Source organism: Zalophus californianus, chromosome 9 (assembly GCF_009762305.2).
Source record: "Zalophus californianus isolate mZalCal1 chromosome 9, mZalCal1.pri.v2, whole genome shotgun sequence".
Classification (NCBI taxonomy): domain Eukaryota; kingdom Metazoa; phylum Chordata; class Mammalia; order Carnivora; family Otariidae; genus Zalophus; species Zalophus californianus.
This window is the reverse complement of record NC_045603.1, coordinates 78,033,317-78,047,750: the sequence shown is the minus strand read 5'-3', so window position 1 is coordinate 78,047,750 and position 14,434 is coordinate 78,033,317. Positions and strand designations below refer to the sequence as shown.

The window sequence follows — 14,434 nt, the reverse complement described above, 5'->3', positions numbered from 1 at the left end:
CTTCTCTCATAGGCTAGACATCAGTGACAGAGATTGATCATAAGTTGGATGTGGTCAGCCGTACTTACTTTCTATTATTCTCAGTTTGGGGATTTTTAGAAAAAAATTCAAGATAAGAAAAAACATCCTAGCTAGCTTGCTTCAACTTATCAAATAATTCACTGGTTCTATCCATGCTGTTATTTTATTCTTCATTTTAAAGATTCATTTATTTATTTTAGAGAGAAAGAGCACATGTGAGCAAGGGGAGGGGCCGAGGGAGAAGGAGAGAATCTCAAGCAGACTCCCTGCTGAGCATGGAGCTCAACAAGGGGCTCGATCCCAGGACCTTGAGATCATGATCTGGGCTGAAATCAAGAGTCGGATACCCAACCGACTGAGCCACCCAGGTGCCCACCATGCTGTTATTTTAGATTTAAGTAGAAAATAAACCCATCTTTGTATTTTAAATATTTTATTTGTTACAACTAGAAAATGTAATGATGCCTTGTGAGCCCCTTTATCACTGTGTAGATGCCATTTTTTCAGAGAAGCTTCTGTGGATCACCTTATTCATGGAACCCCTTTCCAGTCACTCTCTTCAACTACCTCTCCAACTTTGTATCCTTTGAAGTACTTCAGAATCTTTAAGATCACCTTACTCATTTATTTACCTATTCATTGTGCTTCTGTCCCCACTAGAATATGCTTCATTACAGTAAGAAGACCTTATTGTCAGGGCGCCTGGGTGGCTCAGTAGGTTAAGTGACTGACTCTTGGTTTAAGCTCAGGTCAGGATCTCAGGGTCCTGGGATGGAACCCTGCCTCAGGCTCCATGCTCAGCAGGGAGTCTGCTTGAGATTCTCTCTCTCCCTCTCCCTTTGTCCCATCCCCGCTCTCTCTCTCTCTCTCTCTCAAATAAATAAATCTTTAAAAAAAGAGAAGACCTTATTGTTTTGTTCATTCTTGTGTCCTAAATGCCTAAAATAATTCCTGGCACAATAAATATTTACTGGATGAATAAATGAGCAAATAAGCAAGAATTTAAAAAAAACATGGCCCAGTTTCATAATTTCATCTTGCTCTTGGAGTTTTTGCCCCTTGATAGAAGCGTTTCCTACCCATAGTAGTATCTGCACAGTAGTAGTTATCTACTGTACTTAGCAAGTGGCCAGGTAAATTAGATTGAGGACATTTCCGTGATAAGACCTTGCCTAGAACTTTCATAGCCCATCTAGGCAGCTTTTTCAGGAAATTCTGTATTCATGAAAAAACACTGAGAATATTTGTTATTGAGTCATACTTTTGCTTTCTATATGTAATCATTTTCAGGTTACTTACCTTTCAAAATAGCCCTCAAATCTGACCACTTCTTTCCAGTTTTTCTAACTCTGCCTCTGCCTGGATTACTGCAGCAGCATCCAAACTATCTCCTTAAATCCAGTTCTGCCTTTTCTCCAGTCCACACTGTGGCCAGGATGATCTTTCTGAAACAGAAATGCTGTTGTTTTCCTTGTTTAAAAACATAAAACCCTCCAATATTTTCTACTGACTATCAGGCTAAGGTCCAAACTTCTTAATATAGTTTGCAAGGAATTTGTGACCCACTCCCCTGTGCCCTGTATAACTCTATTTCAAACCACTCTCCTAAACTTCTTTCAGTTCTTAGAGGAATATTCTCATTCTCTCTTCCCCACCCTCTTCTCCCCTTCTTCCTCCTCACCAGGATATTCTTTATAAATGGAATCGTGTTGTTAATTTCATTGTTGGATTGCTCATTGCTAATATATAAAAGTACAATTGAGTTTCGTATATTGATTGTTGATCTTATATCCTGCAACTCTGCTAAACAGTCAACTGATCTTTGACAAGGATGCCAAGAATACAAAATAGGGAAAGAAAAGTCTCTTCAATAAATGATATTGGAAAAAATGGATATCCACATGCGGAAGAATGAAATTAGATCTTTATCTTACACTATACACAAAATTTAACTTGAAATGGATTACAGACTTACATATGAGACCTGGAACCATAAAACTCTTAGAAGAAAACGTAGGGAAAATTTTTCTTGACATTTACTTTGGCAATGATTTTTTTTTGGATCTGACACCAAGAGCACAGGCAACAGAAACAACGAGAAGCAAGTGGGACTGCATCAAAGTAAAAAGCTTCTGCACAGCAAAGAAAAGGATCAACAAAATGAAAAAGCCCATAGAATGGGAGAAAATATTTGCAGATCTCAACAGTGGTTATCCTGATGACATAAGGAACATATACAATTCAATAGTAAATATATATATATAATTATATTTACATTTATATAATTTAATTAGATTTATAATTTTATATATGTGTATAAAATTCAGTTTTAAAGTGGACAAAGGAACCAAATAGATATTTTTCCAAAGAAGACACACAGGTACTTGGCCAACAAAAGGGCCAACAGGGACATGAAAGGACGCTTGCATCACCAATCAACAGGGAAATGCAAGCCAAAACCACAATGAGATATTACCTCACACCTGTTAGGGTAGCTTTTATCAAAAAGACAAGAGATAATAAATGTTGGCAAGGGTATGGAGAAAAGAGAACCCTCATAGATTGTTGGTAAGAATGTAAATTGTTACATCTTATTAGGAATTCTGGAAATATGGCAATATGGAAGCTCCTTAAAAAATAAAAATAAAGTGACCATATGATCCAGCAATCCCATTCTAGATTTATATCCAAAGGAAATAATATCAGAGTCTCGAAGAGATATCTGCAATCCCATGTTCATTATAACTTTATCACAATGACCAAGATCTAGAAACAACCTAAGTGTCTATTGATGGATGAATAGATAAAGATGTGATTACACACACACACACGGAATATAATTTATCCATAAAAAATAAGAAAATCCTGCCATGGGCAACCACATGGATGAAACTGTAGGACATTATGCTAAGTGAAATAAGCCAAACAGAGAAAGACAAAAACTGTATAATCTCATTCTTAATGTGGAAATTCCAAAAAAGTAAACTTCTTAGAAGCAGAAGGTGGAATGGTAGTTGCCAGGGGCTGGGGATGGGGGAAGGAGGTAAATGTTGGCCAAAGGGTACAAACTTCCAGTTATAAGATGAATAAGTTCTGGGTATCTAATGTACAGTAGGGTAGTTATGGTAAAAAATACAGTATTGCATACTTGAAATTTCCTGAGAGTAAATCTTGTGTTCTCACTACACACACAAAAATGTTAACTATGTGACATGATGGGTGTGCTAATTAACTTGCTTGTGGTAATCATTTCACAATGTATATGTATATCAAATCGTCATGTTGTACACCTTAAATATATCCAATTTCTATGTGTCAATTATACCTCAGTAAAGCTGGACAAAAATTAATAGTCCCAATTTAGGGAAAAAGAATTATTTCTAAACCTAATAACTATTGTCTTATATATGTCTGCTATAACTAAATGACTAAATGATTAAAATAATGAAATAATAAAGACTTCTTGGCTCTTTTGCAATTTTTGGCATTCTCAGACACCCTTTTATGACATATATTCAGTTGCTGTTTCAGTTTAGAACATGTTTTCTATTTTCAAATTTAAAGTGAATCAAAAAAAGAATAATTAAAACTGTTGAGTCTGGAATTTCTGCAATAGAATATTCAGCATTAAGCATGAATATATAGTCTTTTACTCTCAACCAAAACGGTGAACCTGAACAAGAAAAGAAAGGGTATGTACAACATTTCATGACGGTAATGAGAAAATGTTTTAGTTCAAATAAATAAATAAAATCTTTTTAAAAGGCGACGGGAGGGGGGTGGGAGGTGCCCAGGTGGCTCAGTCGGTCGGTTAAGCGATTGCCTTTGGCTCAGCTCATGATCTCGGGGTCCTGGGATCGAGCCCCACATTGGGCTGTCTGTTCAGTGAGGAGCCTGCTTCTCCTTCCCACTCTCCCTCTGTTCTCTCTCTCTCTCTCTCAAATAAATAAATAAAATCTTTTAAAAAAGAAAAGAATTTTAGTTAAAAAAATCACTGAAATAATTTTACTGGAAAAAATGTAATTCAATTTGTAGCGTATTCATCTGAGAATATAGGGGAATGTTGCCCTTACTGAGAACTCAGTACATATTTCCAGCAATCTTTTTGTGTAAGAAAAAGAAAAACAAATTAGGAAAAGAAAACTTCAGAAACTTGAATACTCTGGTGCCCATAAACTTTAAAAATGACATTTGTTAAGAAAAATAGTCTCTCTCCATAAAGCAAAAAGTCTTTGCAAAGATTTATCCAATTCGTAAGAATTATTTCTATAGGGCCACCTGACCACAAGGGAGTGGAAGCACGTGAGCATGTCAACAACGACTTGAGAGGAATTCAAACATACTTAGCATCAAAGGCACATAATGCAGATGGAAGGGAGGCCAGGCATTGTGCTGTATTTGTTAATATACATTAAAGCATCGGCACACTATGTCACCCAGGCTCCACACCAAGCCCGTGGGACAACCAGCACTTTGTGGCACATTTCATCTAGGACAGGATTGGCAGTGACCTCCCACCCTCGGAAACTCTGCCTAGTGCCATGGGAATGTTCTTGGCCTGCTTGACGAAGGGAATCTGAGGCTGCTCTTGGGCCACAAGCAGTGCCGTTAGCAGTAATTACCTGGAAACTCAGCAGAATGATAGGGTTTAAGAAGCCTCCACACATGACTAAGTTTTTCCTAGAGAATTTCTCAAGCCCTGGAAAAAAGGTAGCTTATTATATGCCAACATTGCTGAGGGTGTTTCTGTGTGAGAGTGAAGAGTGAAGTGTTTGGGCAGCGGGGACATGGCGGGAACATGGAGGGAGCGACAAGACCAGACCCAAACAGGGATAACAGGATGGCCCGCATGCGTTGGCAGACCCAGGTGACTGAGAGGAGTCTGGGGACCCTGACACAAAGTCATGTAAATAGAACTCCCAGAAAAGTACTTGAAAATAAAGGGCAAGGCGAGAGCTTCAGAGAAAGATCTAGAAATTTCAGGAGGGAATTGGGATACACCTCAAAAATAGATATCAGAAAGATGGTGGTGCCAGAAAGGTAAGAGCAGCTCGAAGGGAGTTGGGGAGGGAGTCATTGCACCATGATGATGACCCCCAAAGTTTAAATGAGAGCTTTCTGGAAGAAACTGCTGGCCAGATGTCCCAAAGCAAATGGCCAATGATAGCACATAGGTAACCCCTCTTTCCAGGTGCTCCCCAGCTGAGGAATCCAGTCAGAACTGAAATTCTCGGCAGAAGGCTCCCCAAACCTCAGTGTCGGTGCCTCTAACCCTGCCTGTTTTTCATTTGGGAATTTCTTTCTCATTCTCGGTGAGGAGTTTCCTGAACGATCAACCAACTCCACCCTCACCAATGTGACTCAGGCTGGCAATGGTGAAGGGAGCCAGGTCTCCCCCGGCTACACGTTATCTGGGCTCCCAAAGGTGGCCTTGAACTGTCTCCCAGGGGTGATGCTCACGCACGGCTGCCCTGTGGCCCCTAGAGAGGAATTGGTTCTCAGCCTGGGCAACTGTCGTTGGCGGGTGATTCCCGGGTAGGCCGTGGTGGTGGTTCTCGTTGGCAGGGCCTCCCTTGGCAGAGGCAGCCCATTCTCTGTCAGCACCATTCACAGAGCCCACTCTCAGGTTGAGTCTCTTGCTGTCAAGTAGAGACAGTGAAGTGCCACGTCCTGGTGCTGCCCACAGCAGGGACCTGCTGAGCATTTCGGTGGGAGTTAGTCTTCACCCATCTATAAAGGAACCTGTTGAACAGCCTCCATAGGTGTAATGGAAATGAGCGTGTACCTCATTTCCCTGAGTTAAGCACCTAGTCACCTACCGGTGGCTTAGGCAGAGTGCAGTCGTCCTCACAAACGTGCCCTCTCAGGAGATAGAGCCCATCACCCCTTCACGCAAATGTCTACACTTGGTAAAAGACTCTGGTCAGATGTGGAGGCAGCCAGATATGAATTTTAATCCAGTCTGTACCACATATTAACTCTGTTACTTCTTAGCTACCTAACTTATTAACGCGCTTACCTCAGCCTCAGCTCCTTCATCTGCAAATGTTTTATCTCACAAAGGGGTTATGATTAAATTAAATCCAATAATTAATTTTACAGTACTTAGTGTAGTCTCCCCTCCCTGGTGTCTTGATTCACATATCCCCTAAGATTAGAGATTCCTTGGCAAACATAGGGTGTCTCTGGAAGAAGTCCCAACTCCTTGGTGCCAGGTCAGGGGCCTCTACAGCAAGGAGGTGGCTGGGGCAGCCCTGAGAAGCCCCACAGGACCACATCACCTGGGAGCCAGGAAGCCAGGCCTGGGCCTGAATTTCACGGGGCTTCAGAATCAGTAAGTGAAGTGCCTCAGGAGAGGAGGCAGCCTCCTAGGAGCTACCGGCTACAGGCCTGCAGGGGACAGAGGCAGGGAACGCCATATCTCACACAGGTATGCAGGGAGAGGAAGGAGCACAGCAGCCTCCTCTCCAATTTGTAATAACATCAGTCTTTGTAGAATCCATCCTCCTTGTTAATGGAAGGGTGTCCCGTTGAGAGCTTTCGTTGTCTTCACTGACGTGGCTCCAACACGTCTGGTGACTTGGTGGCCAGACCTGCCAGAATTTGCATGAGGAACTACGGAGAGAGAATTAATCATCCACTTAAAACTATCAATATTTATTAAGCATCGGTTGCACACTGGGCACTACACAAAGCCCCCATGTACAGTGACGTCAACAAATTGTGTTGTACGGGAAGAAAGGAGCAGGCAGAGGAGCATGCCCAGTAGTACAGTCTTAGCTGAGGGGTACCTGGGCTGGCACATGGTCGTGTGACTTGGACCTTCTTGTCAGCTCCAGAGGCATGTGCAGAGGAGGACCCTGAGGGACAGTGTCCTTCTCACAGACTGAACAACTTATAGCGTGCCTTTAGCTCCAAAGAACTTCTGGGAACACTGTGTTGACGGCCACCTGGCGGAGACAAGTTTTCAGGGGAAGCCACAGTTGTGACTGGATGAAGAACAGACTCTGGACATAGTGAAGGGGTTAGGGTGTGAGGACAAGTTGGGGGAGGAAAAAGAGAACAGAGGGCACCAAGTGGCTATTGACAGGACTCACCTCTGAACACAGGAGATACCTGTGGGGATTCCCAGACATAAACAAGGGGGGCTTTGGCTTTGGCTCTGTGAGGGTTTGGAGAACTTCAGCGAGAGGTGTGTTCAAGAACCAAGGAAAGCCACAAGCGGTGCTCGCCTGCTACAGGAGCGTGAGCTACCACTGGGCTCCTGTCAGAGTCTCAGCTGTGGCAATGGTAGCCACAGAAAGAGAAGAGGACACTTCCTCCTTTGAGCCCATCAAAGACAGTGCCTCCTTACCTGTGTGGAGTGGAGAGAGGTTAGACACTGAGGTGGGTGCCCATGGGACCGTTGGAAAACCGACGCAGTGTGCTCCTCAGAGCTCCTCAGAGTCAGGGTGGAGGGCCCCATTGCTGCGACTGTGGACGGAGTCCACTCCTGCTCACACGTGTAGGGCCTGCAACCCCAGTTACCCTCCCTCACGTAAGGCTGACCTATGTGTGCCCTGCACAATGCCTGTGCCAGTCTTACGTTTTCTAATTTATAGAATAGTATTATCATTGACCTTCCTAGGATACACATTGTAGAGTCTGCTTTATACCAGCACTGACTAAACTGAGTCCTGGCGTGGCTGGTGTCTGAATGCAACCTACTTAAACCGGTGCTACTAGAGAATAGTAGCACCGGTTTAGAGAATTACCTAGAGATCCTGTTAAAAGGCTGATGCTGATCCAGTGTTTCTGGGGGACAGCCTGCCATTGTGCATGTCTTACAGGCCACCAGGTAGGGTTGCTGCTGCGCCTAAACCACACTTTGACTAGTGGGGACTTTAACTCTTTGATCCTCAGTTTTCTCATCAGTAAGACGGGGATAATAACGGTTAGATTGTTGTGAGGATTGAATAAGATGGTGTGCTTAGCACAGCGTCTGGCAAGTGCTAGGTGCTCAAGAAGAGGACCGAATATTTTAGGGCTATATGTTAGTTGCACTTTATGGAAAACCCACAAAAATATATCGTATGTCTTTGATGTGAATTTGTGTGTTCTGGAAAAAATACCTCTTTGCAAACTCTCTATTTTACATTTCCAAACATTGCAGAAATTCCTTTAAATAGTTATTTTGGGTTCTTTATGTAGTCTCTTCAGTGCAATGAATAAATTTATTATTATTGATAATAATGAAAATAATAATGTATTTACCTTCTACATAGTCCTGTGTAGTAGTTCTTGTAGTCAAACCTCTGGAAAAGCTACAAAAGAAATCAAACCTTTGTTCATCCCTGGTGGCCTTACCTCTATTCTGGTTTTGTTAGCATGTGAAAATGTTTGCTCTGACTGCGACTTTCTAGAGTTACTTTCTAAGTATGGAATAGCTTAATGATGGATCCCCCAATACTAGTAACAAACTGCTATGAGAGTTACAGATTTGCTTTTTTTAAAGCTAAAAGCAAAAACCATCATTTTGCAGTTTCTTCCAAAAAAGATAATAGAGAACTTTTGACTTACGCTTATCTCAAAATAGCTTTAAACTTTCTTTGGTACCTATGCCAAAGTTTTTCTAACTTATTTCTCATTTGAAGTTTTATTTTTAAAAAAATCAGGTGTTTAAAAATTTCTGTATGATGTATCTATAAATTTATATGTAATAATTATTTTTACTAATTTAAAATAGATTTTCCCTTTAATTTTACATCAGATTTTTTAAACCACTATAGTAGAATATCTCTAATAACTACTAAAAAAAATTTGTTTTAAAAACATTCTTGGGGCACCTGGGTGGCTCAGTCATTAAGCGTCTGCCTTCGGCTCAGGTCATGATCCCAGGGTTCTGGGATCGAGCCCCGCATCTCGCTCCCTGCTCAGCGGGAAGCCTGCTTCTCCCTCTCCCACTCCCCCTGCTTGTGTTCCTGCTCTCACTGGGTCTCTCTCTGTCAAATAAATAAATAAAATCTTTAAAAAAAGGAATTCTTACTGATATTAAGAACACTGATCTCTACTCTCTCCGCAGAACCTACAAAACCACAAGGGCTTTTGTAGGTACAGAGGAAAGAGGGAAAGCCAGCACTGCTAACCACAAGGATAAGTGAGAATGAACAGATTGCTTTTGTGGTTCAGAGACTCTCATCTTCTTCATGGTGGCTGAAGCATTGTTATCATTTTAAGTTTCCCAAGAAGTTAGTTATTATCACTCTAGAACAATGATCGCTAACATTCACTGAGCTCTCATCCAACAGTTTTTAACACTGGCTGCACCTTAGGATCCCCTAGGGAGCTTTAAAAAAACACCACCAGTTCCTACCCCAGACTGGTTGCATCAGAATCTCTGAGGCTCAAGCATTTGTATTTTTTTTAAAGTGCCTCAGGTGATTTTAGTGTACAATGAAGTCTGAGAAATACTTAACCTAATTAATAAAATATATTCAAAATCTAATTACAGATTAGTAAGATGAGTTTCGCTTTATCATAGAATCTTTATCACAATTCTGTGAAATCAGTTTTTTGGTCATACCTTAGATTTAAGCTGAGAAAGACTAATTAGCTCAATCAAGGTCACAAAGGCAAGACAAATGGTAGATTCATAAACTGAATTCAATTCTGTCTCACTCTCAAGTCTGTAGCAGTTCCACTAAGCTATATTACAAGGAAAAAAATAAAGGTAAAGTAATGAAACTAATTAAATTAAATTTTAAAATAAGTGAAAAGTAGATATCACTCTTTGACATTGTAGTAATAATAAACATAGTATTTCTGCCTTCTAGAGTGTTTTATTGCAATTTAGACCCTGAAAGACCTAAACTGATCCATATTCTAGGAAGAAAAGAACAAATAAGACATCCAGAGAAGATGGTTTTAGGTATAGTAATGAAGATTGATAGGATAAAAAAAAAAAAAAAGAGGGGCACCTGGTGGCTCAGTTGTTTAAGCGTCCGACTCTTGATTTTGGCTCAGGTCATGATCTCAGGGTCGTAAGATTGAGCCCCACATTGGGCTCCATGCTGGGCGTGGAGCCTGCCTGGGATTCTCTCTCTCCTTTTGCCTCTCCATTCCCCTCCCAACACCCCACTTGCGCTCTCTCTCTCTAAGAAAAAAAAAGAAAGAAAAAGAAAAAAGAATTATAGGTAATAAGTAATAACACATTCTGATGTGCAAGCAAATATAGCCATATTCATCTAAGGTTGTTAAACATCCACAAGTTGCTGGAACGGACATTGAGATAGTGACTGCTTAAGGCAAACCGTAGTTTAGGTTAAGCACCATGTATGAGGAGTGTGAAGTCTATAGAGAAGGTGAAAATATCAAGAAAATGAAATGAAACCATGTTTAGCATTATGTTGGGAAGACAAAACCACTACTCACATGTATTTCAAATTCCACATTTCAAATCCCTGCTTCCAAAGTTGTCCAGTATTCAAAGGGCAAATCTGAAATCTGCTTTGGATGCAACACTTTTAGAGCTGCTGCTTAATTAACTTAATGTGGTCTCATTTTTGACCACCACTCTAGGCCAAAGAAACCTCATTTGGTAAGCCAACAGTTGCCTTTGCCAAGGGTTACCAAGTCAAAGACATGAATGTTTGTGATAACACCACTAGGATCATTCTAAGCAGGGCCACAATACTGAATTGGTATTTGCTCAGTCACCAGAAAGCTGAGTTAAGACTGAGACTCTACCCAGACAGGCTATAAGGATAGAATTGCTGTGGAAATGACCCCACCAAGATTATGAAGGCAAACATCTTTTTTCTTTCTTTCTCTCCAACAACAGTTTCCCAACTTAAGAAAAAAAATTCAATGCAGATATACATTGACTAAAGTTCAATTAAGGGTAATACTTGTTGAGCAATTACCCAGGATATGAATATCTAAAAGAGACTGGAAGCATAATGAGATAGAGAAAATCAAACATATGCGAACTCTTTTTAGGCAGAGAACCAAATGAGTCACATGGGTAAGCCATAAGAACTCCCCCCACCACCACCAGCCGCACTGTTCCACTTATAAGAGCATGTTTATGCAATAAAGAGTGTCTGAAATACTTTACAAAGGATTCTAGTTAACTGCAAAGCTTTCTTTATGCAGAGCCTCTCTTTTTACAAAGTGGGAGCTTGGTAAAGCTTCTCTCTTTTACCAAATTCTCTTTTTGCAAGTTTGGGGCCAAAAGAGGCACCACCACCTGGTTCTCTTATCCCACCCTTTGATGTGCAATCTCACCTCTCTTCCAAATAAAAGTGAGCTGACATACTAGTTTGAAAATGCCTGCTCATTGGTCTGCCTGGGCCACTGGTCACTCTGATTCTGTTGCTGATTCTTCTATCTTGTTGCCAAGCTACTGAACTAGACGTTGATTAAGGACAGTTTAGGGGCACCTGGGTGGCTCAGTCAGTTAAGCGACTGCCTTCAGCTCAGGTCATGGTCCCAGGGTCCTGGGATCGAGCCCTGCATCGGGCTCCCTGCTCAGCGGGAAGCCTGTTTCTCCCTCTCCTACTCCCCCTGCTTGTGTTCCCTCTCTCGCTGTGTCTCTCTCTGTCAATTAAATAAATAAATAAAATCTTTAAAAAAAAAAAAAAAAGAACAGTTTAGACCAGGTTCATTTGTATCTAAAGGAAAATTTCATTCATATTTTTTTTTTAGGAGCTTCCTATGTGCCAAGCCAAAAGAGCAGCCAAGCATGAGCCTGCCCTTGAGGAGCTCTCAGTCTAACCATGGTTGGGATCAGGGGACATGACTGAAATTCTAAATTTGAACTGTTGTGCAGAAAGTGACAGGAAAACAACTCATCTCCAATAGAAAAGTTCTACTACTTTTGAAGAAAAATTGATGTTTCTTGACAAACAAAAGTTTTAAAGAATAGAATGTTCCCTCCTGTTGTTTCACATTTATATGTCTGTGATTCTAAGTCACCCATTCAGCTGACGTTTATTGAAAGTCTCTTGTAGTCTTGGCGCTGTGGCACAAGGGGAAGCTAAGAATCTTAAACATGGTTGATGACCATGTTAATGTCATCATTACTTAATGACCATCATTAAGTAATTACAGGTCAAATCATGAAAGTAAAGAAATTTTTAAGATATAAAGCAGAGAACACAAAGAGAATGAGAGAAGCAAGAAGAGTAGAAAGAGGATCACATGCAAATGAAAAAAGGACAAGGTGGAACGTTCTTTAGCGAATGGTGTCTCATCTTTCCCCTTTGGGATGCTGGCAGCCAACAATACCTCATTCCCAACCTCACCGTCTGCAGAAGATTGGTGAAATTTTTTCTTTGGAGAAAAGGAATAGCTCCAAAGAAAAGACTTACAGATATTGATTTTTGGAGGTCCCCTAAATGATTAGCTCACCATTTGGACTCATTATGAAAAGTAAAAATGAAAAGTGGAGATCAAAACAAATGAAAGAAAATAATAAACTTGAAAGAAATATGACAAGCCAGAAAACATAAGATAACTTTAAAACTACAACTTTGTTAAACATATTTGGACAAATAAAAGATGATATTGCATCTATCAAAAAGATTAGGGTATTATAAAAAGGGAACGAACAAAGAAAAAGAAAAAGCTTTTGAAAATTAAAAAAAAAATGTAGGGCAAAAAGAGAGAGAGAGATGGAAAATTGGAGACAAAATGTAAGAAAATTAGAGGATCACTTCTAGAGGCCCAACAGTTAATGACTAGGTATTCTGGAAGACAGCAGAGAAAATAGAGTTCATTATTAAAGACATAAAAGAAGAAAACGTACCAGAACAAAAGGCATGAGATTCCAACTAAATGAGTGAAAAAGACCCACACCCAGGCACACCAACAACATGAATTATATAATACTTGGGATAAAGAGAAGATCCTCAAGACTTCCAGAGAAATAATTATGTCATAGAGAAAAGAGAGGGAATAGCATGACTTACAGTCTAGTAAAACTAATAGATGAAAGGCAGCAAGGTCATGCATTAAAAATTCTGAGGTGTGTTTTAACCTTATCATTAAGTAATTACAGGTTAAAATAATTAATTTTTTAGCTATCCGTCAAATATGTGGGTATAAGAAAAATTATTTCCAGACAGTTGAGTTTTGAGTTTAAAAATTATTTACCTTCCATCCCTTCTTTCTCAAGAGACTTCACGGGGACATGCTTCACTAGAATGAAGGAATAAATGATGAAATAGAAAAATTCCAGAACCAGCAAAAGGAGAAATTTGACAATGGAACAAAGCCAAGGTAAGCTCACTCATTCCTTTTGCTTTATTAGGGTAGGGTCATAGCTCCCAGGGTGACAGGACCACGCTCCTGTAGAAGTCCCTGGAATATAACCATAGCCATATGTCCCTGGAACACATACATTGCCAAACATTAGTCTCCACTGCTTATCTTAGTAGCACATTCTTTACCTAAAGATAGACTCAGTAGTCTGATAAGCTGCAAGGAGCATCACTTATGTGTAAATAGTCTAGAAATAACACAATTCAGCTCAGTGTAAGGACATGCTTACCTTAGAAGCTCATAGTAGTGCAGTCAATCTGACCTTTAACTTGGAAAAAAACACCATTTCATACCCCTCATCTATTTACCAAAAGGCAAAATAGTGGAGCCATTGTTGCTTTCAAAATATGGCTCAGAATGACCTTAGACTTGCCTGGGCTATTTATTAAGAATATAGGTTACTCAATACCAAACTTTCCTTCTGTTTTTTGTTTTGTTTTATTTTCCTTTCCTTACTTATTTGCATTTACAAGATGCTCTGGGCTCATCTTGGATTTTCCCTGTCCTAATTTTCAGAATCACCCATTTCTCCAAGTCATGTATATTTTCAAGGAAAATATTTCAGGACCAATACCATTACAGTGAATCAGCACTGCTTAGGTGGAGGTTCCAGAAGAAAGATCTGAGATAAACCAAGACACTCCAGTTCCTCCTAAATTATAAACTATAGTTCTGGGTGAACCCCTAAAATTTACTTTGAATCTGATTGTGGGGTCCACCCCGTCACATGGCCTATATTTGGACTGCTGACTTCATGGTGATAGAGGCTTTTTCTGGAGTCTGTGTTCCATAAATTTTGAGGACAGCACCCAGAATATTTTCCCTCTTACACAGCTCACCTGCATGAGCCGAGCTAGCATTTGACATGTGGGGCATGTGTATATTCCTGCCATGCACACCTGTACTTGCAGAAACCGCACCTCATTTGTACCGATGAATGAAAACTAAGGCAGCTTGTGTCTATTTTTTAATTATCACAAAGATCTGCATTGTAACTTAAAAAAACTCTTGGCATTCTCAAGTGTGAACAGATTCATGTAACTTTAGTTGTTCCCCCTTTTTGTTTATAAACTGTGATAGTATCTCTTTCCATCTCTTCCACCTAGGTGCT

At 40.3% G+C, this 14,434-nt stretch overlaps 2 long non-coding RNA genes across 3 annotated transcripts; both read right to left on the bottom strand.

Annotated features, from left to right (window-relative positions):
* Positions 1 to 3,934: 3,934 nt before the first annotated feature.
* Positions 3,935 to 10,029, bottom strand: LOC113923029. Of its 2 annotated transcripts, XR_003520146.2 has the most exons (4): positions 9,978 to 10,029; positions 8,275 to 8,324; positions 6,813 to 7,375; positions 3,935 to 6,636 (listed from the first exon to the last, which is right to left on the bottom strand). It is a non-coding gene; the product is annotated as an uncharacterized LOC113923029 (long non-coding RNA). The 2 variants fall into 2 exon arrangements; XR_003520145.2 differs by having other exon boundaries at positions 3,935 to 7,375.
* A 75-nt stretch (positions 10,030 to 10,104) lies between these two features.
* LOC113923030 lies at positions 10,105 to 13,669 on the bottom strand. Its single transcript, XR_003520147.1, has 3 exons — positions 13,553 to 13,669; positions 13,156 to 13,389; positions 10,105 to 10,153 (listed from the first exon to the last, which is right to left on the bottom strand). It is a non-coding gene; the product is annotated as an uncharacterized LOC113923030 (long non-coding RNA).
* Between the last annotated feature and the right edge of the window lie 765 nt (positions 13,670 to 14,434).